A 27,457-nucleotide genomic window follows, 5' to 3' on the forward strand; every position below is an offset into this window, starting at 1 on the left:
GTCTCCTGGTAACAAGAAGATTTCTGAGAATTCAGAAATCAATTGATATATTTGGTCTTGTTCTTCGAAGTTTAAATGACCGGTGCGCACGAGTTCTTTCAGGTCGTTTATTCTATCTCGTTTATTTTTAACAATTGGTCTTTTATGTTTACTGCTAGTATCGGGATCAAATTCAGGTGCAATGCATTCGAAAGGTAGGATTATTTTTGGGTCTATTTCAATCGTAATATTTATTATATATATAATCCTTATTAGTATTTATTGCCATAATATTAAATTGACCGTTCTCATTTTTTACTATTTATCTTCTTAAATATATGTTATCACACCCTACATCTATTTGCGGTAAGTATCCTTCAGTTAAATTAGTACTAGATAAATTAATTCTTACTATTTGACGTGTTCGAGCCTTAATCGTATATTTAGTCGCTTTACTGTCGTTTTTTTATTCCTCATTAGGGCAATGTTCTACACTAGGAGTATTTTTATTCTGTTTAATGGCATGGGGTTGGTCAACTAATTTATTATTTTCACGGTATATTTTACTTTTATCAGTTTTATTATCAGTGGCCTTCATCAGATTTTCACCTCTTTCTGATAAAATCAATTTATCAAACTCATCTTAAGAATAAAATCTTATCAGCTATTATGTCTCCAAATTTTTTGTACTTAGGTATATTTGACCTTTCGGGTGGGCCTACGATGTACTTGTCATAAAATTTCTGTTGGTTAACTTTATCCTTAAGGCACTCGGTCTCTTTGTTAGTATCAAGGGTTGTAGCTAAAATTTGATTTTCCTGTGCTTGTTTTTTGAGTTTTATAGTTTTTGTTCTTTTTGATCTTTTTCCAATTGCTCTATTTCCTCAAGAGTTCTTAAAAAAGGGATGGGGTTCATAACGTCATCATATAGTACTATAGCATCATTATAATATGATAATGTAGCTTGTCGTTCCTTACAAAAGTTTCGACCCAATAAACCGCCATCTTTGATCGGAAAATCGTTAGGGATCGCATGAAAAATTGTAGGTTTTCCTTGTATGGTCATATACATTGTTCTATTAGTTAAAACTGGGTGAGGTGTGATTCCAGTAAGGTTAATAATTTTACTAGTCTCTACTCGTGAATATGGGTGCAACTGATCTCATTTAATCAGATTTGTGGTGGCGCCATTATCGAGCATGAGTGTTATAAAGTGATTTTTCCCTTCTGGGATTGATAACCTTATGCTTGTAGGCTTGTCGTCTACGCCAAGTCCCTGGTAGGTACTAATGTGGACGGTTTTAATTCTGTTGCTATTTTCATTACCTGCGCTGAAACATACGGTGTAGGAGTTGAATTCTGTCTATGGGGGCTCACCTTCGAACGACGATTGGGGTGAGCCGCCTGAGAGTTTAAATGATGCGGCAAATGGTCGCCTCCTGGTTGGTATTGATTTTGAAAGTTCTGATTCTGATAGTTGGGATTTAAACTTTGTTGATTATAACTATTATAATTTTTATTTCGGGAATACCGATTGTTATTCTGACCTCTGCCTCGGTATCCTTGATTATTACCAGGATTAAAATTAGTATTCCTTTGAGTGTAACAATCATTAGAATTTTCATTATTATATCGTCCGAAAGTATTCTGATAATAATAAGAGTTTCTTGATTGATTTTTAAAATTCAAATTTCTTTCCTGATTCTGGTAATTTTTACAGTAATTCTGCCCATTATTTAGTTGTTGATATTGTCTATTATAATTTTGATAATCATTATACTGCCTATCAGCATGATTATTCTCATTGTCGATCTGTTGTTCATTAACTTGTGCCATTTGATGTGATGAGATAGGCTGATCGAGATACCTATTCTGCTGTTGATATGAGTTGTTTAAATTATTTCTTAAGTCACTACGAGGTAGTCCTTGATATCACGTATCCGGCATTATACCCACTCTCATTCGGCTCTCCAATCTCAACGCGTAATCGAAGGCATCGGCTAGAGAAGCAGGTTCTTTCGCATCTACCTTCTGGCTTATCATAGGTGCTAGTCCTTTTATGAACATGTCTAACGCCATGTATTTTATAGAGGTCATCATATGTGCGTTGTATGTATTGTTTTTATCTTCCATTAAGGCTTTTTCATCACTGCTTAGCAGTAGGTTTACATAATCATAATATTCACCAACCGATTGGCCTTGTCGTTGGCGCCCTTTCTGTAGCTGAGTTTGATAGTATGCAACGGTTTTTCCTGTTGCATATCTTTTTTTTAAATGGGTTATAAATGCTTCAAGGTTATCGAAATCTTGGCCACTTACGCTTATGCGTGCGGCACCTCGTAGATTTTGCAATACTGCTCTTTTATATAAATCTTTTTGATCATCTCTGACCCAGCTTTCTCCATTTCTAACATCTTTTATATAATTCTTTAGTTAAATATTTTTCCCATCGAATATAGGGATAGATTAAATCTCATGCTGAAATGAGAAGTTGGCATGGAGAGACTCCATCAGCGCTTCGGCTACTGTGATATTGGCATCATTGTTTCCATTGACCATTTTTTTAGTTGTATAATACCTTACTTGCGGTTTTTTTCTTCTCCTTTTTTTTTTTTTTTTTCTTTTTTAAACCTTTTTTATTTTAATTTTTTTTTTAAATTCTTTATGTGTGTAATACTAACAAAAAAAAAATTTTACTACTATTTTGTTTTGTTTCTTTATTTTGGAAAAATATTCTATCGAATCCTTGACATTTATCACAGAAGACATAAGAAATAAAGAAATAATTGTATGTTTATATATATATATATATATATATATATATATATATCTGTGTATTTATTCGTGTGTGGATGTGTATGTGTTTAATAATGTGAGCGTTTGCTTAATGCATGCAAGTGCAATAAGTTTGCTTTAATTTTTATAGGTATACGATAAGTGTACTATGTGTATGCCCAAAAACTAAAATGAGAGAGTGTAATCGAGCACGCTTAAATGACATCATCTGCTTTAAGCAAGGGAGTATACGGCGCAGGGATGTCTAATGTGGCATGTGTAGCTATACATACAAATTGCCACGCGAGCATCAGCTAGTGCGCGGTGTAATATTGAAGGGCTCTCTCTGTACGAGAGTATCCGACTTAACTTAACACTTTTTCCTCTTTAAGCAAGAATAGGCTTTACGGTCACGGTTTATATACCGTATTGATAACTTTTTTATATATTCGTATGTATATAAGTGATCTACTGCCTATGCGCTTATATGTTCTTGAGTGCCTTTAAGAAATTTTTTTTTCGCGAAAGCAATTAATTCATCAAATTGTGTATTTAATCGAATTTTAAAATTATCACATTTCCGCTAAACATTCATTTCTGAATTATAAAAATTATTTTTCCAAAACGTACTTACTACTTGTTTTTCGATTTTTTTGTTTTTTGATAAATAACTGCTTAATGTATTACAGTTATAGTAATTTCGTAACTGATTATTAATAAAATCTAATTTTTTTTTTGAACCTTTTTCTCTCTTACAAGCTCCTGCATAAACAATTTTCTACCACTTCTCTAACCTTTTTTATTACTCGCAAAATTATTCGTTGGAGGTTTCATGAAATATTATTTTATAAACAATCGTGGGTATATAAGTAAAATCATTAATTACATTAAATCGTTACTCCGTTTTTTTTTTTTAAATTTTTCTTCTTCTTACACTATTACGTGCAAATATGTCTGTGTGTATGTATTTGTTATTTTGATAGACCGCTTTAAGTAGCAGATTTAGGATAAAGAGTGTCCGCTATTTCAGCAGGACTAACGGGAATGAACCGCTCTGGTTAGCAGATTCAGGGTAGGAAGAGAAAGACCGCTCTGGTTAGCAGATCTTGGGTATAAAATGTCCACTATTTCAGCGGGACAAGAGGGATGAATCGCTCTGGTTAGCAGATTCAGGGTAGAAACAGTGTATTTGTCCTGTTTTGTAAGCGTGTAGTATAAGAGGTCACTATTTTCTTATTTTTCTATTATCATTTAAAACACATTATTAAATAATAAATTATTTTTTTTTTGTTATTTTAACGACCGTTAACTCTTGTTTATTTTTCTGTTTATTTATTAATGTAGTATAATATTTTTTATTTTCTTTTTTTACTTTATTTTTCTACTTTTTCTTTTTTTTTCAGTTATAACGAAATTTCGTATATACCATGCTATCCGCAAAAGCACAGCATATACGATTCCACGAACAGTGTACTATATGGTGTATTACGCGTCATCCATTAACATGGTTCATTGAATGGTGTTTAATGTTTCTTAAGAGAAAGATAGGAGTAAGAGAATATATAATAAACAAACAAATAGCTAGAGACCATAAACCACGCTCTGCTACCAATTTTGTTAAATAATGTTTAATGTCATTTAGGTTTGTTTTCAGCTTCAAATCAAAAACTAAAAACTGTGGACTACAGTCTCACGCTCCTTCACAGGTTGCGGGACAGCAGATAGTCCAACTGTTTGTTTGTTTAAGAGAAATTTAAAGGAAGGAAGAAGTAGAGTGTTCAACATAATATCCAGATTAACTTAATTTTATTTCCACTAATTATTGATTCTGATGGCCTGCACTTCCTCTTTCCGTCGATTTATAATTATTTATTTTTTTATTTATTTATTTGTTATTTATTATTTTATAATAATTAAGATTTCTTTTCCAATTAGTTTTATATCACTTTATTTTAAATGACTAGTATACATATTAAATAAAACAGAAAAGGAAAAAATAGACGGAACGTCTGGTTAATCTTAAAAAATTAATTATTATGTCTGCACTTGATGAGCGGCAGCGGGCTACTAACTAAAACACCGTGCAAAGAAATGCACCTTGCACGAAGTTTTAGTTAAACTTCTTCGTCTCACTTGCTATGGGGCCATTACTTTCTGACTTCATGTGTTTAGGCTTAATGGCTCGCTTCGGTTGTCACTTGACACTTCCAAGAGCCACGAAGTTTACAGTCAGCTTTGTTAGGCGACGACTCTCGTTGAGTATGACTCTGTAAAGAGTCTTAAAATTTTATAATTAGGAATGAAATATAATAGGATAAAATATAATAAAAATGAAAATTTATTAATTTACGCATGTCGTCACCTACCACCATGTACAGTTCAGATTCGTTCTTCAGTGATTCGCATGCTCTTACCTTTATTGAAAAAAAAAATTTGTTTAAATCTATTTGGTAAAAAGCGTTATTATATTAATGCAAAAGGTGCTTTATCTCCCAGCAGCAGCTTTTGAAATAATTTTTTAGACGTATCCAACATGCATAATGGTTTGAGTAAGGACGGAGAGTTTTGCTCACCCTTGTCTTTATCAATGAGTATCATCTGTGCGTTTTTACAGTGAGTTGGAAAAAACCCCTCCCACAAACATGCATTGTATAGATTAAAGAGCAGTTGTGCGTGTTTTGCAACAACTATCTTGATGACTTTTGCTGGTAAACCATCTTGTCGGGAAGCTTTTTCATCTTGAGGCAACCCTGATGCTAGCTCTCGTTTTTTTTTAATAAATAAAGGTACATCTTCTTGTTACCATCCGGGGCATTATTTTATTAATTATTATATACTAAAATAATTATTTTACTTAAATTGAATCGTTTCTACATAAATTTAAATTTTGAAATTTCGCGCGCAGCTCCGACTTCCAACTTAGTATTTGATAATACCACTTATCGTTCGCTAAGTGGCGACCACTAGTTTTTAGCAAAAATCGCAAATAAGAAAACGACGTAAGGTATATAAGACGGACTGTGTGATGACTAATTGCATCGATCCGAGATATGCAAATAAGTGTAATGCATACCTCCTAAGCCTCTTAATTGATTAAGTACATATTCAATGAACATCACTGTACCTATATACGACACTTGTCTATACCTTCTTTTCCCTTAAGCCTTTTCCTAAGTCCTATCTTTGGTTGTAAGTGCTCATGATCCCCCCCCCCTGTAACTCAGGAGTGGAGACAGTTGAACCCAGGCTAACCGATAGACAATTGTATCACCCAGGGATATGCAGTAGTCACCTCCATAGAATTCCGACCAAGGAGGGCTACTCGGGATGTGGCTATCCAATTACCTAAAGACTTTTTCAAAGGTATAACCCTACCTTTCACCGGTGACACTAGAAGAGATCCTACTCAGAGGGCACGGACCACCCCTTTGAAGCCAAACACCTTTGTTCCCTGACTGCCACCTTCACCCAGTACACCCTCTTCTGCTATGAGCCCAGAGGTGATGGAGGCACTCAAGCCACTCATCCGGAGTGTAGTCTAAGTATTACCCCCACTTCAGGACCCCGAGACCTCTCGACATAGAGAAGATCACCGAGGCAAGACCAAGAGACCTTGGCGAGGGTAGGAGAGATGGTGTCTTGTAATATTGTACATTTGTAATATAATTATTATTCCGAGGAATCAAACGGGGCCACGACTCTAACAACCTCGGAAGCAGTGTCACTATCGTTGTTTAACTTAAAGAGACGGCTCGAGTCACTCGAGAGTGACCCCGATCTCTTCCAACCACACTTTCCTACTCAAGGTCGTCCAACCCCAACGGCCAATTTTAACAATTTGGCGCTTGACGTGGGGCCTTCTTTCAAGAACTCTCAGCTGCTGCTGGGGGGTACCCGTGAGCAGAGTGCCCACGAGTCACCAATTTCAACAGCACCGCCGACTGATAAACGCCTAACTCGCCATCACGCAAAACTCCTTCTAGGTGGGAAGAAGCACCTAGTGGCACTCGAAAATAAAAAAATAAACAAGAAAAAAACACACTATACAATGCCTGCCACAGACATCACTGACCTCAAGGAGCTACTAGCTTAACTTCTACAAAGGGCTCAGGAGCAGTTACCTGAGCTACCTACATACGGATCTTGCAAACATAAAGATCCGGAGGTCTTTCTTGCCCAATGTGAACTCTATTTTAAGGCTCATCGAACCCTGGATACCCAACAGACTTTGGTAGCAACAAAGAGGCTTCGTGGCGAAATATGGTGGCAGGTTTATAAATATCTGTCTTTCACCTTCAAACAATTTGGGGAGCTTCTTCGGGCACGTTTTGACAGTCCAGCGATTCAGGGAGAACTACATTCCGAGCTATATTCCAAACATCAAACCAAGAAGGAACCAGTAGCAGCACTTCTGCAGGAAAACTACCTTGTGTTTAAAAGAATCAACCCTGCAGCCGAGGAAAAAGTAATAATCACCACGGTCGTCAAACTCATTCGTCCATTTATTTGTCAGTTTCTCCGAAGCCACACATTTAAGACCTACGTGCATCTTCTCACTATGGCATTCTAATTGGAAAAAGACGAAGAAGACCTCACGAAAACACGGGGCAAGAAGTCTGGTACAGACGCCAAGCAAGCCTCAGTGACTATGGGAGTCAACCCAAACCCTTGGCCTTCCAAATGCCACTTCTGTCCTGATTACCACCTCCACAAGGACTGTCCGATTCTAATTGCTCGAGCCTCAACTATCCCGGGAAACAAAATTGAAGGGTCAGAAGAGCTGGCAACAAGCGCTCCGGAGGGACGCTGGCAATAAATGTCACCAGCATGCCCCGCCAACCACTACAAAAAATTATGGTTGGACTGGGTCAGCGAGAAATAGCTGCTCTGGTCGACCAAGCATCTACCGACAATTTTGTACATCCCTCACTTCTTTCGGGACAGGAGAAGATCACACCCTATACTTAACAGTGTGACTTGGCCTGTGGTAATGCAACTCTCACGATCTCCGGCAGTGTTTGTCTTGACCTACGGATTCAGGGAAAGTCATTCAAATTTAGCTTCCTCGTAGCACCAGACCTACGACATCAAATGGTCCTGAGTCTAACAACACTGTACGCGGAGAAATCTATTGTGGATTTGACGAGGGGAGTGCTATACTTCGAAAGTAGCCAACAAATAACTATCCCATTTGTGTCACTCCCATCTCGGGAGAATCAGAAAACAGCTCTAAACTTAGATCAGGTTCAACATGGATTCACTGAAGAAGAACGTACTGGCCTCTTCAAACTGCTGCAGGGACACGCAGAAGTCTTTGGACTTTTGACGGGAAAGTTACGTCAAACTCGCACCATACAACACGAGATCCGGATCAGACCACACTAACCTTTCTGGTAAGCACCATATCCTTGCTCAGACAAGCGCAGGGAACTCATCGAGGAGCAAGTTCAAGAGATGCTAGCTGGTGGCATCATTGAGCCATTCTTCTCATTATATAGCTCCCCTATCGTCTTGACACCTAAAAAAGATGGCACCATGCGATTCTGTGTGGATTATAGTCGGCTGAATTCAACTACCGAAGACACCTCTCAATGGGTACCCCAGATACATTACGCCATAAAGAATATAGGTGGAGCTATCTGGTTCTCAAAGTTGGATCTGAAAAGCGGCTACTGGCAAATAGCGATGGCACCCAAGTCTATGCAATACACAGCTTTCTCCACACATACCAGTGGTTGCTTCCAATTCCGAGTTATGCCATTCAGGCTGAAAGGAGCACCTGGAACCTTTCAAAGGCTAATGAGTCAGAAAGTCCTTACTGGATACCTGGAGAAGTTCTGTCTTGTCTACCTGGACGATATCATCGTCTATTCCAACACACAGGAAGAACACCTTGGACATATTGCTCTTGTCTTGGAGAGGTTGCAAATCCATGGACTCGCAGTAGCCATCGGAAAATGTGTCTTCGGGGTGTCGGAGTTAACATACCTAGGACATCAAGTCACCACCGAGGGGAACAAAGCCTTACCCGAGCATGTCAAGAAGCTATGCAGTTTACTAGTACCAAAAACTCAAAAACAGCTGCAGTCCTTCCTTGGCACAAGTGGATGGCTCCGGGAGTACGTGCCTCGTTATTTCGAAATAACAGCACCGCTCTCGGACCTCATTAGCAAATAACGGCCATACAAATGGACACCAGAAGCTCAAGAAGCCATGGAGCGGCTCAAAAAAGAACTCTCAACACCTATACATTTGGCCCGATCACATGAGGGTTGGCCATATGTCTTGCAGACGGACGCTAGCGCTCGTGGAATGGAAGCCGTCTTATATCAGATCAGACCCAATGGACAGCGTAGTATCATCAGTTATACTAGCGCCAAGTTCAATCCATGTGAAGCAAAATATCATAGCAATGAGCAAGAGTGCTAAGCGATGGTTTGGGCTATTAAGAAATATCGACCCTTTCTGGAGGATCGACCATTCACCTTGCGAACGGGTTACAAGGGCCTCACTTGGCTATGCACGGCTAAGGAAACTTGAGATAAATTGAAGCGATGGTCTATCCTACTCTAGGAGCACAATCCCATTATCGAACACTGTATGGGTCAAGAAAACCAGCTAGCGGACTTCCTCTCACGAAATCCAGTGGAAGAGGAGCCGGATAACCTAGACGATGTGGACTAGATACTGCCTCCAACAAATTCTCGGGAAACACCAACTGTACCTGTCTGTTGCGCGGTTGAAACACCTACGTTACTGAATAGAATTAAAGATGCACAGTTCCAGGACTCGTATTGTCTCGAACTTGGTCACAAGATCATCCAGGCAGCAGAGAGCCCGACTCTTTCACCATCAGATACCCAGTTTTTGTCTTGTCATGGGCTCGTCGACGACTTGATATGGTAACGGAGAACTTAAGTTGGAAGGTCTATGTGCCCCAAAGCATGATACCCCGAGTGCTCTATGAGTTCCGCGACACTCACCACGCGGGACATCCAGGAATAAAGGAAACGGCTAGCAGTATCAAAGGTTACCACTATTGGCCTGGGATGAACGCTGAAATCAATATGTCCGGAACTGTAGGCTGTGCGCATACTATAACAGAGCAATCACGGCTCCAGGTACCATGCGACCACATCAGCCCAAACATCCATGGGAAATCATAGCCATTGATCTAATGGTTCCATATTCAAACAATCCAAAGAGCTCTAGGGGACGACGTTTCATACTGGTTGTCATGGATCTCTTTAGTCGATGGGTCAAGGCCTTTCCTTTAGGTTCATCGGAGGCACCCCGGCTTACCCAGCTCCTGGAGGATGAAGTTTTCGGCCAGTGGGGATATCCTTGAGTCATCCAAACGGACAATGGACGACAATTCATTGGACAATACTGGCAAGACGCTTGTGTGCGTTGGGAAATTCAACATTGGACTACTCCCATTTATCATCCTCGAGCCAATCCTACGGAGCGCCGAAACCAGGAGATTAAGAAGGGCCTTAGTCTACATTTGCATGGGTAATCCCACAATAAATGGGACGTACACTTACCGAGAGTATTATTCCAATTAAGAAATCGCCGCAACGCCGCCACCGGGGCATCTCCAGCTCAACTGCTGTTGGGTCATCATACCTCTGGACCAGGAAAAGGGAGAACCCGTTAATTAGCAGAACAACTCCTACAAAAGGGGTACATTGATGCCACAGAGCATCAAGAGCAGTACCAGAAGCAACACTACCCGACTGGTCAACCCAGTCCTATCTACCCACCAGGTACCTTGGTGTACATACGTAACCATCCACTCTCAAGGGCTCCAGAACAGTTTTGCGCCGGATTCGCGCAAAAATGGAAAGCTTCCTATTCTATCACGGCTTATATAGCAGGGGATATCTACCTAATTTCTACGGGTCGAGCTACCACGAAACTTCACGTTTCTCAACTCAAACTCGCCCAGACGGAGGCCATCGATCGCTGCCAACGTCCAAATACACACTTCGACCTGCCAGCATCGACAACTCCTCAGCACACTGCCGACCCACAGTCTTCTTTAAGGTCTGATCAGGAGATAACGACAACCAATGCTAGCAAAGCGGATAATCCACTAGACCATTTCAAAGCAATTCAGAAGAATTAGGTGACGTCTCAGTACCACCACCCGGAGGTCCTGATGGTCCGAACCAACGTTACAACTTGCGAGCGAGAAAATATAAGTGAAGTGGAGTGAAAATATATATATATAATGAAAAGACACTAAAGAAAGTAGTGAGAGTGTGAGTATGCATAAAACCCCGGACCTTTGTCAATCGAGAATGGGTGACTGAATAACGGCAAAAATTTATATCGAGAGTGATATTATAACTTCTCCGACTCCTGTAGCTCTACTACTGCTTTCTCAAATTAATTATTAACTCTTTAAAACGAAGGGGTTTGTTGCCATCCAGGGCATTATTTTATTTTTTATTGTATATTAAAATGATCATTTTTCTTAAATAAGATTGTTTCTACATAAATTTGAATTTTAAAATTTTGCGCGCAGCTCCAACTTTCAACTAAGTATTGGATAGTACCACATATCTCTCGCCAAGTGACGACCACTAGTCTTTAGGAAAAATCGCAAATAAGAAAGCGACGTAAAGTATATAAGACGGGCTGTGTGACGACTGATTGTATCGATCCGAGATATGCAAATAAGTGTAATGCATACCTCCTAAGCCTCTCAATTGATTAAGTACACATTCACTAAGCATCACTATACCAATATACGACACTTATCTATACCTTCTTTTCCCTCAAGCCTTTTCCTAAGTCCTATCTTTGGTTCTGGGTGCTCATGACCTCCCCCCTGTAACTCAGGAGTAGAGATAGTTGACTCCAGGCCAACAAATAGACGATTGTATCGTCCAGGGATATGCAGTAGTCACCTCCATAGAATTCCGACCAAGGAAGGCTACACGGAACGTGGCTATCCAATTCCCTGAAGACTTTTTCAAAGGTATAACCCTACCTTCCACCGGTGACATAAGAAGGGATTCCACTCAGAGGGTACGGACCACCCCTTTAAAGCCAAACACCTCTGTTCCCCGACGGCCACCTTCACCCAGTACACCCTCTCCTGCTATGAGCCCAGAGGTGGTGGAGGCTCCCAAGCCACTCATTCGGAGTGTAGTCCATGTATTACCCCCACTTCAAGACCCCAAGATCTCTCGACATAGAGAAGACCACCGAGGCAAGACCAAGAGACCCTGGCCAGGGTAGGAGAGATGGTGTCTTGCAATATTGTAAATTTGTAATATAATAAATGAAGTGAAAAAAAAAAAAAAAAAAAAAAAAAAAAACAAAGCAAAACAAACAAAAACAAACACCCACTGGTTAACCTGGCGACCAACTCGTTGAGGCCTCTACGAATCACTGCTCAATGACCGCACCTTTCCGAGGAGCTGGATTCCAATAAATAAAACGGAGCCACAACGCCAGCAACCTCGGAAGCAGTGCCACCATCGTTGTTTAACTTAAAGGGACGGCTCAAATTACTTCGATCTCTTACAACCACACTTTCCTACTCAAGGTCATCCAACCCCAACGGCCACTTTCAACATTCTATTAGCTCTAAATCTACAAGATCATTGAGTTCTAGATGCGTTGAAATTAGCGTAACCACATTATACATCATAAAGTCTGTGTCGTTGTTTACAGTTGGTGCCAGTCTTTCCAATCTTACCATCACTGTCTGGTATGCTTTGCCCCAAGGGTTCTTATTTACTTCTTGGCACAGAATTAGCCCCACTGCTTTTTACTGTTCTTGATAGCAGAGAGCATCATTTTTTTTGTAAACTGCTACTCCAAGTGCCTTTATCTGGCCTCTGATTTATTACCAGCTCTTTGATTGATACGTCTATATTTGAACTATTGGTGCTTCAGTCCAGTAATTTGTTCGTTCCTTCCGCCACTAAGGGGTTTGGGGTTCCACTTTTCTTTCTAGGCATAAAAACCTTGCATTTGTTTTTTAGGAGTTGCACGATTGCCTGAGCAAGCTTTTGCACTCTTTCTACCATATTTAAGTTTGGTTTATTGCTTTGAATAGCAGCAAAGCCATTCCTGTCTCTTTTCGGTAGTTGTTCTGTCTCCAGCTTCTTTACATTCCATCCTACTTTCGTGTATTATCTCTTCTGTCTATTGTCTTTGTGCTTTTAAAGACGATTTATTGGTGGTTGCTACTATTTCTATCTTTAATCACCTGCCATTTCTTCACTCTTGACGCGAGGCTTTTCAAAGCCAGTGTGATATCTGGTATTGACTTACCAAATTCCAGCCTTTGGAAAGTCCTGATCGTTCCTCCATTTACAAAGTTTAGTTTAAGCCTTGCTGCCATGCCTATGACTGCCCGGCCTTTAGAATTTGTTGTAGGCATTCCCCATTCTACTGCTTTTGCACTAAAATTTCCAGCAAATATAAGGTTACCTTTCATGATATTTTTGATGATATCTTCTAGTTTATCAATTTTGTTCCTGTTCCTGATCTTGGTAAGAAGTAAAAGCTAGCATAAATTATGTCCCTACTTCTTAACTAGAAAAAATATCCTTTCGATGTTGCTTGCGTCTAATTGGATTTTGTTGTGTCTAGAAATTGAGATGGCTGACATATTTGTCACGTCTTTAAGCCACTTAAGAGGCTTATAGCTTCTATATCACTTGCTCATGAGCACTATGTCTACCTTTTTCCTTGCATAATTTTAGTGACAAAAGGTCATCGGTGTCAGTTGCTTCGTTTATGTTTCCTTCGAGAACTCTTGGCATTAATTCTGGTTTTTACTTCTATTCCGGATCTGTCCAATGAGCCTGCATGCTTTAAATCTAGGTATATAATTAGTACCTGCTCCTTTATGTACAAATTTACTGTATAAGACATATTTTTGTTTGGTCTTGCAGTCTTTAGCCCTGTGTTTGTCCTTTCCACATCTCTAGCAGAAACCTGATTGATTCAGGCTTCTAAAGTCATGTTTTGTGTGCCCGAATTTAAGGCATCTGTAGCACTGTTTGACAATGATTCTGTGTCTTAGCAGCTGGTTCATCCTACTAACATTGTTCCTTTTCTTTAATGTGACAGAGTGCCAGCCTCCTCCATTTTGACTAGCACTATTACCTATTGCCATCAGTTTGGCGGTACCATAGCCACTTTGATTTTATCTGTTTTTTCTTCCATGGTATAAGCAGACTCTAAGAGAGTTGTTACAACTTTCTTATTATTTCCTTCTACTTCTAAATCCAGTACCTCCAGGATCTTTCTAGGTATTCTCAATTGTACCTTTTCTGTGGTTACAAAAGCCAGTGAGATGGTCTGCGTCACCTTCTTGATATCTTCGGTGCTTTTGACGAACTCCACTAGTATGCAACCAGTCTTTGGACTGCGTATTCAAGACTCTTCCACACCACAGTCTCCCACGTTAATCACGTTGTCAAAAGCTTCTAGCACATCTGAATATGGATTCTCGCATATGGCCTCACTTCTTTTTTTTATCTTTCCGTTTTTCTTTGTCGTATTTTAATTTATTTGTTTATTAAAGGCAGTGTGCTGTTAACTAGCTCTTTTATAAAAGTCCCTTGCACCTTGTGGTTTGCAAGTACTTTCTCTCTTTTGTTTACGACTTGTTTTCATACTTCGTCAATGTCGTCGTTGGCACTCTTGCTTTTCTTTGTTGCACTCCAACCTTCGGTAGCACCATTGTCTCTACACTTCCGTTTTGGAGGCTGTCTAATAACATTAGATGATACACCCGTCTTTATATTTAACGTATTCTCCAAATCCTTCTGACAGCGACCTTCAAGGTTCTTTAAAAATCCACAGATTTCTTCGAGGTAGGTTCTCACATTATTGACGTCCTTTCTGACAGTAGGCTGTCTGTCATTTGCTTTTTCAATACTTTTTAGGATCTTTGTTATCCTACTTGTACTTTCTTCTCTTTTTTTTTGTTTAACTTAGGGTTTTCCGTAGGTGAGTGACTAATGTTGATTTAGCCAGTGCTAGCTAATATTAATTCTAGCTATTTAAGTCTATGTACTGGGATTTATTAGTCCAACCGATAGGACAATTTCCAGTTGAGTCTTACTTTTAAGTGTTGAAAAGCAAAGCACTTCTATGCTAGGCACCTGTAAGGCCTTCCCCAGAATCTGTGAGGCCAACACCAGTCATACGGGCTTTTATCAGGTCGTAACTGGCAGCATATTCGCTCTAAGAAGTTACTGCCAGAGGTATGATGTTTACATTAGCACAACTTATTTAAGGGTTCATTCAAAAACTGCTTAAATTTTTTTACAAGGTTTTGTCCTCATCGTTTGGGTCTACGGAAACTTTTTTATTTTCTTCATACCACCCACGGGTATAAGTTCCGGTCGCTGCAGCACCTTGAGACCATATACCCGCATAAATCTTGCCTCTATATGCCACTCAGAGAACGCCTTTTCAGCCGGACTGCCTCAGCCCCAGGTCCATAGTCATCATTATTATTATCAAAGTCATCGTTTTTATCATTATCATTATAATTAAGAATATCATAGTTATCTAAGTAAACATTATCTCAATGATTGTTACTAATATCATTCATATTGTCATCATAACGGTCATCATTAATTTAAGAATTATAATTTTTACTATTGTTACTTAAGTTACCACAATTATTATTATTATTACTATTATTAAGATCATTAGGATTACTATAATCATCATTTTCGCTTTAATTATCATCATCTTTATTATTATTGTTATGATTTCTATTATCACAATTATCTTGATTGTTATCGCCACTATTATCATTAACCTTATAATCATCATCATTATTATTATCATCCTCTTCATCATTATCATTGTCATGATCATGTTAATTACTGTCATCGTCACATGTAACATCATAATCATCTTCAACATTGTTATTATTATTATTAGTATTGCTATTTTAATTATTGTTTTTATGATCATCATCATTATTATCATGAGTATCACTGTTCTTATAGTCGTTATTATTTTATTTGTTATAACCATTTCTAGTATTATCATTATTATTACCACTATTGTTATTGTAGATGTTATCATTATAATTGTCATCAATATCTTTATTATGATTAAAATCCACATTTTTTTCTCTACTATGTTCTTATAGTTACAATAATTATGATTATAATCGTTTGTTTATTTACATTAACAGTATTATTTACGACAGTATTACATTCATTATAATAATTATTACTTTTATTATGACTTTAAAGATAGCTTTCATCATTATCATGATCATTATTATAAATATTACTATTAACATCATAATAATTATCATCATCATTATTATCGCTATAGATAATATTTACATTATTATTGTAATCATTATGTTTAGTGTTATAATACTTCTAATCATAATTATGATTATAATGAGCATTAGTATTGTCATTATTATCCTTGTCATTATGTTTATTATTATATTGTCTTCGTTATTGTTATCATTACCGTTATTAGTATTGTTAGTGGCATTATTTTTATCAATATAATTGTTGTTATTATAGTTATCTTTTCTATTATTGTCATTTTAATTATTCTACTTGTTTTTAATTTGACTGCAATTAATACGTTCGTGATGATTCATTTCGTTCGTAATTTTGTTGATTGACTTGCTATCACTATCATTTACATTATGTTTGTTATTTTTTTTCGGTATCAGTATTGTTTTTATTATTATTATTATTATTGTCATGCTTATTATAATTATAATTATTGTCATCATCGTTATTATTAATTTTGGTATTATCGTTATTACAATTGACATTACTTTTTATCTCATTTTATCGAACAATTATCTTTGATTACTTAAAGAAGAAATATTGGCATAAAATCTTAGCTATAATAGATTATAATAATTCTTAAAGCGTAATATGAAGCAATGGTATGTATGAATGCTCATGAGTATCAATATATGTGGAAAAAAGAATTTACGTAATCAGATGTAATAGCAAAGGTGATAGCCGATGTCTTACTTGTTTCTTAGCGTGGCTATAAACTCATTTTGAATGCTTAGTTTAATATGTTTCATAAAAGACTGTACAATATTGGGGCAGATATTTATAAAAGTTATATGCTATATTGTAATTTTTTCTAGAAAGAAGTTTAAATAATTATAGGCGAGCATATTAATAGCTAAGCAGTTACAGTAGTGCCTGTTATAAAAATTAAGAACTTGAAGCAGGAGATAATTTCTAAATATAAGATTTAAGTCTTGTTTGCTTATCAGCCGTAAAAAAACATGGATTGTTAGAAGAGAGTTCTGTGGAAGTGACTTACAAATCAGCTTGCAACTCTCTACGTTAAAAATATTTAAGGTTTGGATGATACATGCCATTTCTTAGCAACAAATTTATCTGCTCAACTATATAAACTTTGAAATTTACTGCTTGTAATTTTACCTCTATCCAAATGTGAGGCCAATTTCTTTAAGGAGAGGGGCATGAATTGAAACGATTGGATGAATCAAAAATTTATGGTACTGCGCTTGAAAACTGAAATATACTTTCTTTGTTTTTGAAATGTTTAACCAGAATTTTTCACTTTTAATTTTCTCATCTGATACAGATTTATCTAATAACTTACGAAATTGCATTTTCTCCCTTGATCAGAATATTAAAACAAACTTTCTTAATGCTTTAAGCATTTGATTGGTCAACTCCAACTATCTTGAAAAATCACCATTCTCGACATCAGCAATTTGCCTGAAAGATTTCACAACAGATCTACAGTGTAAATTAACTATTTATTGTTTAAATTATATACAACTAGAGCAGACGACTATTATAAAAAGTCTCCTTACCATATGATATATACTAAGCTCTAGAAGAAATGATTGTAGATCTATGTAAGGCTCTGACTTCCACTTTCGTACTTAAAATGTTCAAGTGCAGTAATGATCGTTAGAAAGTGCTTGTAGCTTATAACGTAGATTTTACATTCCCCAAGGTGACCTAATGTTAGAGAGAAAATATCGTTATTATTATCTCTCGTACGTCTCTGCTCGACAACACTCTCCCTCTTCGCCCCTTCACTGGACCTGTCTCAAAAGAGGATTCGCGTCTGGGCAAATGAACACTAAGGCGATGTTGACTTTATTTGACAGATTTATTGAAAATAACCACAACCGCTATCTACAATCACTTCACGTACCTCCTCTTGGTCCCGATGCTATGGTGCAGGCCCTCGATCGCCACCACAACGCCAGTGGTGCGCTCAGAGAACCACGCTAGTCCGCTCACATGCACACACACTCACGCGCCTTTACACCCAATTTCCCTCTCCCACTACTCTCGGTCTGGAATCAGGTCCCCTCGGCGTGGTAGCCTGTCCGTACCTACACACCCCCACACTCACACTTGGCGTAACCTATAGATCCCGGGCGTGGATTGCCATCACGACCGGAGATGGTCACAAACACGCCTTACCACTCACAGCGTCCCGACGCCGGCTCTCGATCTGTCCCGCCCTTACACCACGGCTATGCGACTACTCACTCGCTCTTGGTCTCATGCGCTCTTTTCTTCCTCTCTCTCTCTCTCTCTCTCAAACACTCACTGGCACGGCGTGCCCGTCTCCGCGTCTTGGTGGAGGCCCGACCGGGGCGCGCTCGACGAGTTCACTATCCCAGTCTCGTGGCTCTCGCCCTCGCTATATACTCTCGATGTTCCCCCCCCCCTGTGGAGTCCCCGCTAGCCTATTCACGGTACCTTGGTGATGTTACTCGTCTCTCGCAGGCGAGCGAGATGGCGGTGTCGTCGCGGATGGTAGTCCGGGAAGTTGATGCTCCGGAGTCCCTTGATCCTGCTCCCTGGCTGCGTAAAGCTCCCTCCTTCTCGGCTTGGCTAGGGTTGTCAGAGGAGGACGTCTCCTCGGCGGGGCGACCAGCGCTCAGGGCCAAGCAGGCTTGGATCAGCCCTATTTCTCCTCTCTTCTCGCTCGCTCTCACGGTACCACAGGTGCCGTCACTTTCTCTCCTGCACACACTTGTCGCGTTCTCCCGTCGTACAGCTCGACCCCTTTCCCGATCTCCACGTACGCCCTAGGAAAAGGAATCGCCAACGAGATGCTTGTCTCGAGTACCGTCCACGAAAACGAGACAGCAAAAATGGCGCAGACACTCTCTTCGCGCTCGACAGCTCTCTCTCTCTCGATGGTCGAAACTCTACTGCCCTTTCCCTCCGCCCTTTCCGTCTCGCGCTCTGCTCCCTGACCCTTGGGTCGGTGTTCCCTCGTCCCTCGTCCAATCACTTACTTGTGCGCAAATGGTTTATCTGGATCCTACCTTACCTTCCGGATCATTCTTACGTGCCGATGCTTGGACACTTACATCCTCACATTCACTCGTACGCACGCTAAATTTCTGGTCTAGTTGTGTGCCTCCTTCTCTGGCTTACAGTTGGTCGTTTCTAAAACACACGAAGATTTCGGTTATGCGAGGATCCCATCAAGAACACTAATTGGTTTCAGAATAGGGGCGTTGACAGTGACGTGCAAAAATTGTGAAGCAAATTTTGCCACGTCACAAGTTTTACTTTAACTTATTTTTTCGCAAGGACTGAGCCTTTCTGCATTTTCTCCTAAACTATTATGCTGACCTCTTATCTTCACTCCTAAAAGTATTAGTGAGGGTGAGATATAAGTATCCTTGACGTAACTACGACTTGACTTCTAAATCAGATCTATATAGTGAAGTAAGGAGTAGAGATAATAGATACCGAGTAATGAGGTGATACGTAGCTGAGTCAGTTGCTGAACACTGCTGATAATTGCCTTAAAAGCCACTATCAATTTTAAAATAAATAGTGCTTTAAATTAGGATAAAAAGCAAGGTGTTTTTAATAAAAATCAGCTTATATTTTGACATCCTTTATAAGTATTCTTCAGGGAAGTACAAGTGGAAAAAAAACTTTGTTATCATAGCTTGTCAATTATACTATACTATGGATTATATCAAACAAAGTTTTGTTTGCTTTTTTTATGCTACGTAATTGCCTCTTATTCTACCGCATGTATTGCCCTGAAACGAATATTTAAAGAATATCAAAACATTGGTAATCTCACTTTTATTTTTAAAAACAGTTTTGCTATTCATCTAAATTTCGAGCAGTCCTTATTTACTTTCAACAAAGAAGCAATTGTGTGGGAGGTTTTAACTTTAAGCTAGTAGAATTTCTTGAGGGATCTCATGCATAATATTTAGATGAGTGATTACAACAGTTATGTATTTTTCAAACATAAGTAATAAATTATCTTCTTATAGGGCTTACTACAATTTAACCGTGCTATTTTTCTAAAAACGAATTTAAAAGGTTTGTGTTGTGTGGTTTCGTGTTGATTAGTATTTAAATGACCCCTTAACAATTCTACTCATTTGACTCACTGTCAGTTCCTTGCTAAGTGTATGGGATTGTGTACATAATTTTTAAGTTGTTACATAGAATAAAGTATTATTACGTTGTGGTTGACTTTATGACACACTTTTTTTTGTTAACTCTGTGCATAATAGTGTTGGGGAGTGACTCAGACGACGTTCAGTTATAGACAGTATAACGTTCTACATGGGCGTGGTTTGTCATGTTTTGATTTCCCTAGTATTGTAGCAATACTAGCAGTAACCTGCTTTCAATTCTGATTTCTATAGCTTGATTTGTCTCTGTTTCAAGGTTTTTCGCATGGTTCTTATTACCTACCGTAGGCCTTTGAGGTATGCGTCTATGCCAACATAATTGGAAATGAATGTAACGCTTTTTTTCTTTTTTTTTTTCTTATAGCTTCTACTCCACCCTTAATTTAATGCCATGTTTTTGCAGACTTATGTTTTGAAAGAATATTGCTATTTTTTTATTAGTGTCAAAGATTTTAAAGTAATTTTTCTTTTAAAAGTTGCATTTTAATACATTTTGCTAGGTTAGCTGAGTTTTTTTTTTTTTTTAAAAACGTGCCATGCTTCTCTGCAGCCGTCTAAAAAATCTAAATGTAAGATGTTAAAACTGTTGTAAGTAGGTTTCATTTTAATTGGAACGTTTATAGAAAGTTTTCAAATAGGTGCAAAAGTTTTATTATTTATTAACGTGATACAAGCTGTTAATACTTGCACGAAAAAAAGTGCTGGAGGTCCATTTTATATCAGTAACTCCTCTAACACTATCCCACCCCTCCCCCCCCTGCAGAATAAGAGAAAACTTTATTACTTCCATTGATATTTTAACCCAATAAAATGATTACCGAAGACCCACTAAACTCCCCCTGGCCCCTTGCAGCCCCTCCAGACAACTTTTAGAGCCCCCCTACGACTCCTCTGCAACCACCCCGTAACCCTTCCACAAAATAAAGTAAAGTTCCGTTAATTTCATCGTTATTTGGGTCCATTCAAAGTTTTCCTTATTTTTTGTAAGCTCCTCCACGCCTCCCACCAATTACTTAGGCCCCCCACTGCCCCTCCACCATTCCCTGGAACCTCCCTTATTTGTCACTGATCCAGCTCCCCTTGCAATGTAAGGGATAATTCGACAGATTCTTAAGAGCTCACAGTACATCGATAGGCTGTTGTATACATCAACTGTACATGAGCTAAAACTAGCTGTAGCCAAAAATTGCAAGCGGCAACTCCTACAACTTACGGTTAACGATATTGAAGCTATATTTAGTTATTTAATTTTTTCACACTGCCTAAAATGTATTTAGATCCATTTACATTTATTAAAAATGAGTACAAAAAGCATCTAATATAGATATTACCTTATATAAATATTAATGAACGTAAAATCTGAAGCGTATTTACTTTTTTAATGTTTGTGTTATTTCTCTCTTACATTTAGATTTCAATAAATACGTGTAACCGTGACATAATATGATCACACTTATTTATTGAAATTCAAGTAGTAAAGAAATAATAGAAACTGTGGTAGTCATTGCCAGAAACCTTAAAAAACCACGAAGAGACAGAACTCCCTGATGTTGCATTTAAATAAAAGAAAATATAATTAATAGATATAGTAAATTAGATAATAGTTCATTCATACTTCTATGCATTTGCTTATAATGTTTCTTTCCTATAAAAACCCGTCTGTCTTAAACCTACTACTTTTTATGTACACATCTTAACAATAACTGTATAGTACGTAAAAATTATTATTTTATACATAATTCTAGTTGTTATACAATAAGATTTTCAGTATAGAATTTTAAAATTTGATTCTTTGAAATTATTGTTTTTTAATACGTATATAAAGTAATCGCAAGAATAAGCCACTTTTGCTAAAAAATTTTGAAGAACAAATTTTAACTTGAATGATTTTTAGCAAACTTGTAAGAAAATGAAATTGACATGTCATATGCTACTCCTTAATAATGTTGTTTTAATTTATGTAGTAAATTTCAATTTGTTAATTTTTTTGTCTTTTGAAGAAGTGTACTTTCTCTTAATTTATAATTTCTTCCTGAACAATATTTTTGAACTCCAAATTATTTTTACGTACAATTTGTACAAACATCCCTTTTTAGTTTTGCATCTCAATAACGATACGTAAAAATGTCCATGAGAAAATACAAGCTTTTTTAAATATATACCAACTTTATTGAAATTTTTCCTTTGAGATTTGTTAATAGTCATAGCAATTGCCAAGCCTAAAGAAAGTAGGTTTCTGTAAAGTATGAGAGGTAATGACGAGATATTATCTGTATTTAAAGTCATTTTGGGTAAAAATACTCTATTTCGAAGTTCTTCTTCTGTTATAGTTTTAGCTTTAATATTTTTCTTAAATAATTTTTTAATCTTGAATTGTGTGCCGTTGTAAAACCGTCTTATATACACAAATTTCATATTAACACAACTATTACGCTAACTTTTTAATTTAGTTCATGTGGTGGCAAACCTTCACGAGTACTATTTAATATTTCAATAGAAAAATTTATGTCAATAATATTATCTGATTTATTGACACCTTTGTTCGTGGCATGATCTATGTTTTAATAATATGTCGTATTTCCTTTCATAAGATTAAAAAATTTGATATTAAAAAAAGGGCAATAATTATAAAAAGTCAGAAAACACTTTTTAATGAAGATGAGTTATTTTTACTAAAAATTTTCAAATATACATCATCGACTCTCCATTTTTCAGAAATAACTAGTGATTTAATTTTTTCCTCTCCAATTCTTAGAAAAAATTTGAGGAACTTCGAATAAATTTAGCAAATGTTTGTATTTAATTATAAAATATAAAAAGAATTCTAAAGAAGTAATGACTAAATAGTTTTTGGTACAACCATACTTCTATTCCCATTTTCTATAACAGGACGTGTTAGACAGAGATCTCCTCCAGAAATTACTAATTCATTTCTGAAATGTATAAGTGTATTGCATAGATCACGAAAAGTTCTATCTACTATCCTTAAAACTCCTTTCGGAATCATGTAAGCCTCATCCAAAATAATCAAATTGATTTCAAGTAACTTTTTTTTTTAATTTTGATTCAACAAATGCAATCTCAATATTGTTTAAATCCAAAAGTATGCAAAAAGATTTATGATCGGTCATACCTTTCGGTAGTAGTACTGATGAAATGCCAGTCCATGCCATTGACAAAATGTTTTTTCTGTGTACTATGAAGAAATGAATGAATGGTCTGGATAACAACATTTTTCCTGATCCTCTAGGACCATTTATAAAACAATTCTTAGTAACGTCTTTAGATTAAATTTTAAACATATTCTTATGTTTATTATTTAGATGAGCATACATTGTTTTGTAGGTTAACTTCAATCAGTACAGGTAAATTAAAAGATTTACATGATTTATTTTTAAGTTCAAAAATTTCGTTAATGCGCAGAAGAGCACAATTTTCTTTATTACGAATGAAATCTTCAAAAAGTAGTTTTTATACTTATTCCGAGTTTTATTACCTTGTATATTCTCTGATATTAAAAACCATGCAAAAAATGTTTTTAATTGATGAGGAATCATAACAGTACTAGCTTCTTAGAAAACATCATCAATCTGGAAATCGTATTTGATTAAACCTATGACAATTGCAGTGTCTTCCATTGTTTTATATTTCATATCTTTCTATGTTTCCAAATCTTGGAATACAGTTGCTTAATTTTATCATTCAATATTAAATTAAAAAGTATTTTTTTATGATTTTTGATGGTATTGTATTGAATTTACCTATTACAGTATTTTTTATTTCTTTTTTTCTTTTTACCTGAATTTTTTAGAATAGAATTTTATCATCAGAATTGCTTCATTTTTACATTTCAATAAAAGCTCTATCACTACTTTTATGAATTTAGTCGTATTTGTATTCCATGCTTTAAATGGTTTAGGATATTTTTTGATGAATTTGTTATTTGATATATTCAAACACGGGCTTTTTTTAGTGAGAAGACCCTGCAGCGTGCGTTTAAAAACAATTTTTGCAAGTTTCTTATTATTTAAAGGGATTTCAACTTATATAATTTCATTAATATGTTCAGGTAAAATTACTTTATTGTTTGGATCTAGTGTAACAAGAAAATGTGCATGTGGTAAACCATGTTATCGCAATTTTATAGTATAAGCATAGGCTATAACTTTCCCCAAAAGAATTAACATTTTAAATCCCAAATTATTGTTTACATGAATAAGCGAATATATTCAGTTCTTAACAGTCACGTATTGCTCTAAAATTTAAGCTAAGAAGAGGTTAGTGCATGAAATTTAATGTTTTAAAACTTAACTATAATCTGGCAACAAAGATTTAGTGCACGAAGCATGTAGAAGGCTCAAAAAAGTATAGTTGTATAATTTTAAATCTGCTTTGATCACCCTAAATGAGTTTTTTTTAACCAGTTAAATTGAACTAAATTGAAATAGGTCGATTACCCTTGAAATACATAAGTCACAAGACAAGAACCTCTAACTAAGCGATTTACTGTTGATACTTTACTATTACTCTGTTAATAGCGGGTTAGTTCGCCAAGCACGCAGGGGAGGGCAAATCTCTACAGCTTTATATATATAGTTAAATCCACTTAATGGGGACACCTTGGACAGTTGTTTATTTATCCTTATTATCCGACTCTTCCAATTACTCCATGGAAACTACGTAAACTTTTTTATATAGTAATATACACTCTTGTGTGTAATAATAATTAACACGCTTTTTTCTGTTATATATTGTCAGGTTTTAGACTCGTATCCATACGTGTCAAAAGTTTAATTTATAGATATGTAAGTTTTTACTCTCTTAATCACTAAAAAGATACAAAAAATTAACAATTTTTTTTTTCTTTTAAATTTTTGAGACTTTGCTCATTATAATAGTCTGCACAAACGTCAAATGAATTCGTTGGAGAACCGCTATTTCGCAAGAAAGACAGTCTTAATTTTTCTATGCATTTTTCTGCTTCTCTTGTCGAAATTTTGATGAATTTTCTTTCGAATCGAATTCGATCTTTCGATCGAAAACAAAGTTGAGAATTATCTTTCTCATCGCCATCATTATTTGTATCTGATTCGTCTACTTGCGAACTTTTTTTAACAATTTCGTCGAAAATGCTATCTTCAGTCATACTTTTATCAAAACACATTGTACCTTTATTATTTGTAGAAAGGTTTCCTCATTTTCCACGTGCTTAAATCATTCAACTGAGAATAGGGTCCAGCATTATCTACCATCAGTAAAATTTTTCTCGAATTATTTTGAAGCTTTTCATCCCAATCTTCTATCCATTATATAAAAATAGTTGCTGTCATACAAGCACTTTCGTTGGCTCGATAAGTGACAGGAAAACTTTTGATTTCAATATTCCTAAAACATTTAGGTTTTGCAGATTTTTTGATAATTAAGCTCTTTTTTTATTGGAGCCTGACATACTACAACAACAAAAGATTGTAAATCGGTTTATGGCTTTTTTTGATCCTACTAGATTCTTTTAATTGTAACAGAGAGAGCCACCTTGAGTCCCTCTGTAGAATAAGCTAGATTCGTCTGCATAGTAAATGTCCTAAGAAGAAAATTTTTCAAGAATTTCTGGCAACTTTAATGAAATTCACACATCCACTCCGATTTCATTGGTACTTGCTTCTTTACCATAAAATCGCTTAAATCTTATACTATGTTGATTTTTCCATGGACTTACTCAACCGTCCATAGCTTTATACTCACTAAGATTATATCTGGCAGCAAAAACTTCAGCTTTTTCTTGTAACATTGGCCCTGAAATTTAAACTCCACGCTCTGTAACTGTAGAAGACCATTAATCCATGGCTTCATCAATTTTAGGATCTTTTTTCTCTCACTTTTTTTCTGTTTGTAGCTCTTTTTTTTCTATATTACGCTGCTTTCACTGCTTTCAAATCTTATTTTTACTTTGTTTTAACCATCTTATTACTGATTTTGATACACTAATTGTTTTTTCTAACTCTCGAAGACTTGCACCGTGAGGGAAAATTTTTATTTTATCAAGAACACATATTTTCTCGTTTAAAGACAAGTCTTTCTGAGTCATGGCATAAAAACTAGATACTTACTCAACAGCGAAATAACAAAAACCTAAGAATACTTGATTTATTATTGATTGTTGACGTTATGTGTGTAGAGACGTGAATAGCAAAACCATGCTGAACGATAAGGATTGATTAGAACTCAAACCGGAATGACATCATACAGTATTGTTGATTATTTACATTGTAGATATCCATAAAAATATCAACATGAAGGAAATATCAGATTTAACAATACTTATTATACAAAGTCTTCAAACCAAATAGTTTTATAATTTTTGTCCCTTAAAACCGATGTTTTAACCCATTTAAACGGCGTTTAACTACATTGAAAGAATACATTCACTTTGTAACTTACTTAAACTGTCCCAATGAAGTGGTTGACCCCTTTCAACGGTGTCCCTATTTAGCGGAATGGACTGTACACAGTTGTATTAACGACAGCAAGTCTTAGCTCCCCTCACTGCTCCCTTTTTCCCTCAGTTACCACCCAGCTCCCCCTCAATTAACACAGTTACATGCTTGTTTTTGCGTGGTTTTCGATCTAATTATCTCCAAGAAAGCTTCCCCCTGCTCTTCCATGCAACCTCTTGGATCCTCTTTGCTCCCCCTTCACCTTCTTTTCCCGCATAATAATAATATATATATATATATATATATATATATATATATATATATATATATATACACATATGTAAAGTATTTAACCCTCTGAAATGTTACAAAATTAATTAAGTACCCAACTTGCACTTCGTATTCAAAAATTTATGTAATTTAGAATCCAAGTTACACTTCGCTCCTATGGTTTTTCGAGTCGCAGGTCATAGATCCACTTCCGTCTATTTTTTCCAAATGACTCACTATATATATTTCAAATGATGCAGTTTATTTGAAATTATTCAACTTTTACGCTTGGATCTTTCTGATCTTTTTGTGATCCATGTCTAATTTTTCCAAAAACAATATTTGGTTTACTAAGAACTTAATTTACAAAAACACAGAATTAAAAAAAAGGTGTAATTAGATGGAGAAACACAATCAAGCTTTAAAGGAAATAATTAATTTTGTTAATTAAATCTTGTGACGTTTCATGTATCGTTTTAACCCATTTGTTATTTTGAAATCCTTTCCACACTTTTTACATACTTTTTTGTCATGATTCTTATAAACTTATATATAT

Source organism: Copidosoma floridanum, unplaced genomic scaffold (assembly GCF_036245765.1).
Source record: "Copidosoma floridanum isolate Cflo_tuat_1 unplaced genomic scaffold, Cflo_Japanese_pri ptg000008l, whole genome shotgun sequence".
Classification (NCBI taxonomy): domain Eukaryota; kingdom Metazoa; phylum Arthropoda; class Insecta; order Hymenoptera; family Encyrtidae; genus Copidosoma; species Copidosoma floridanum.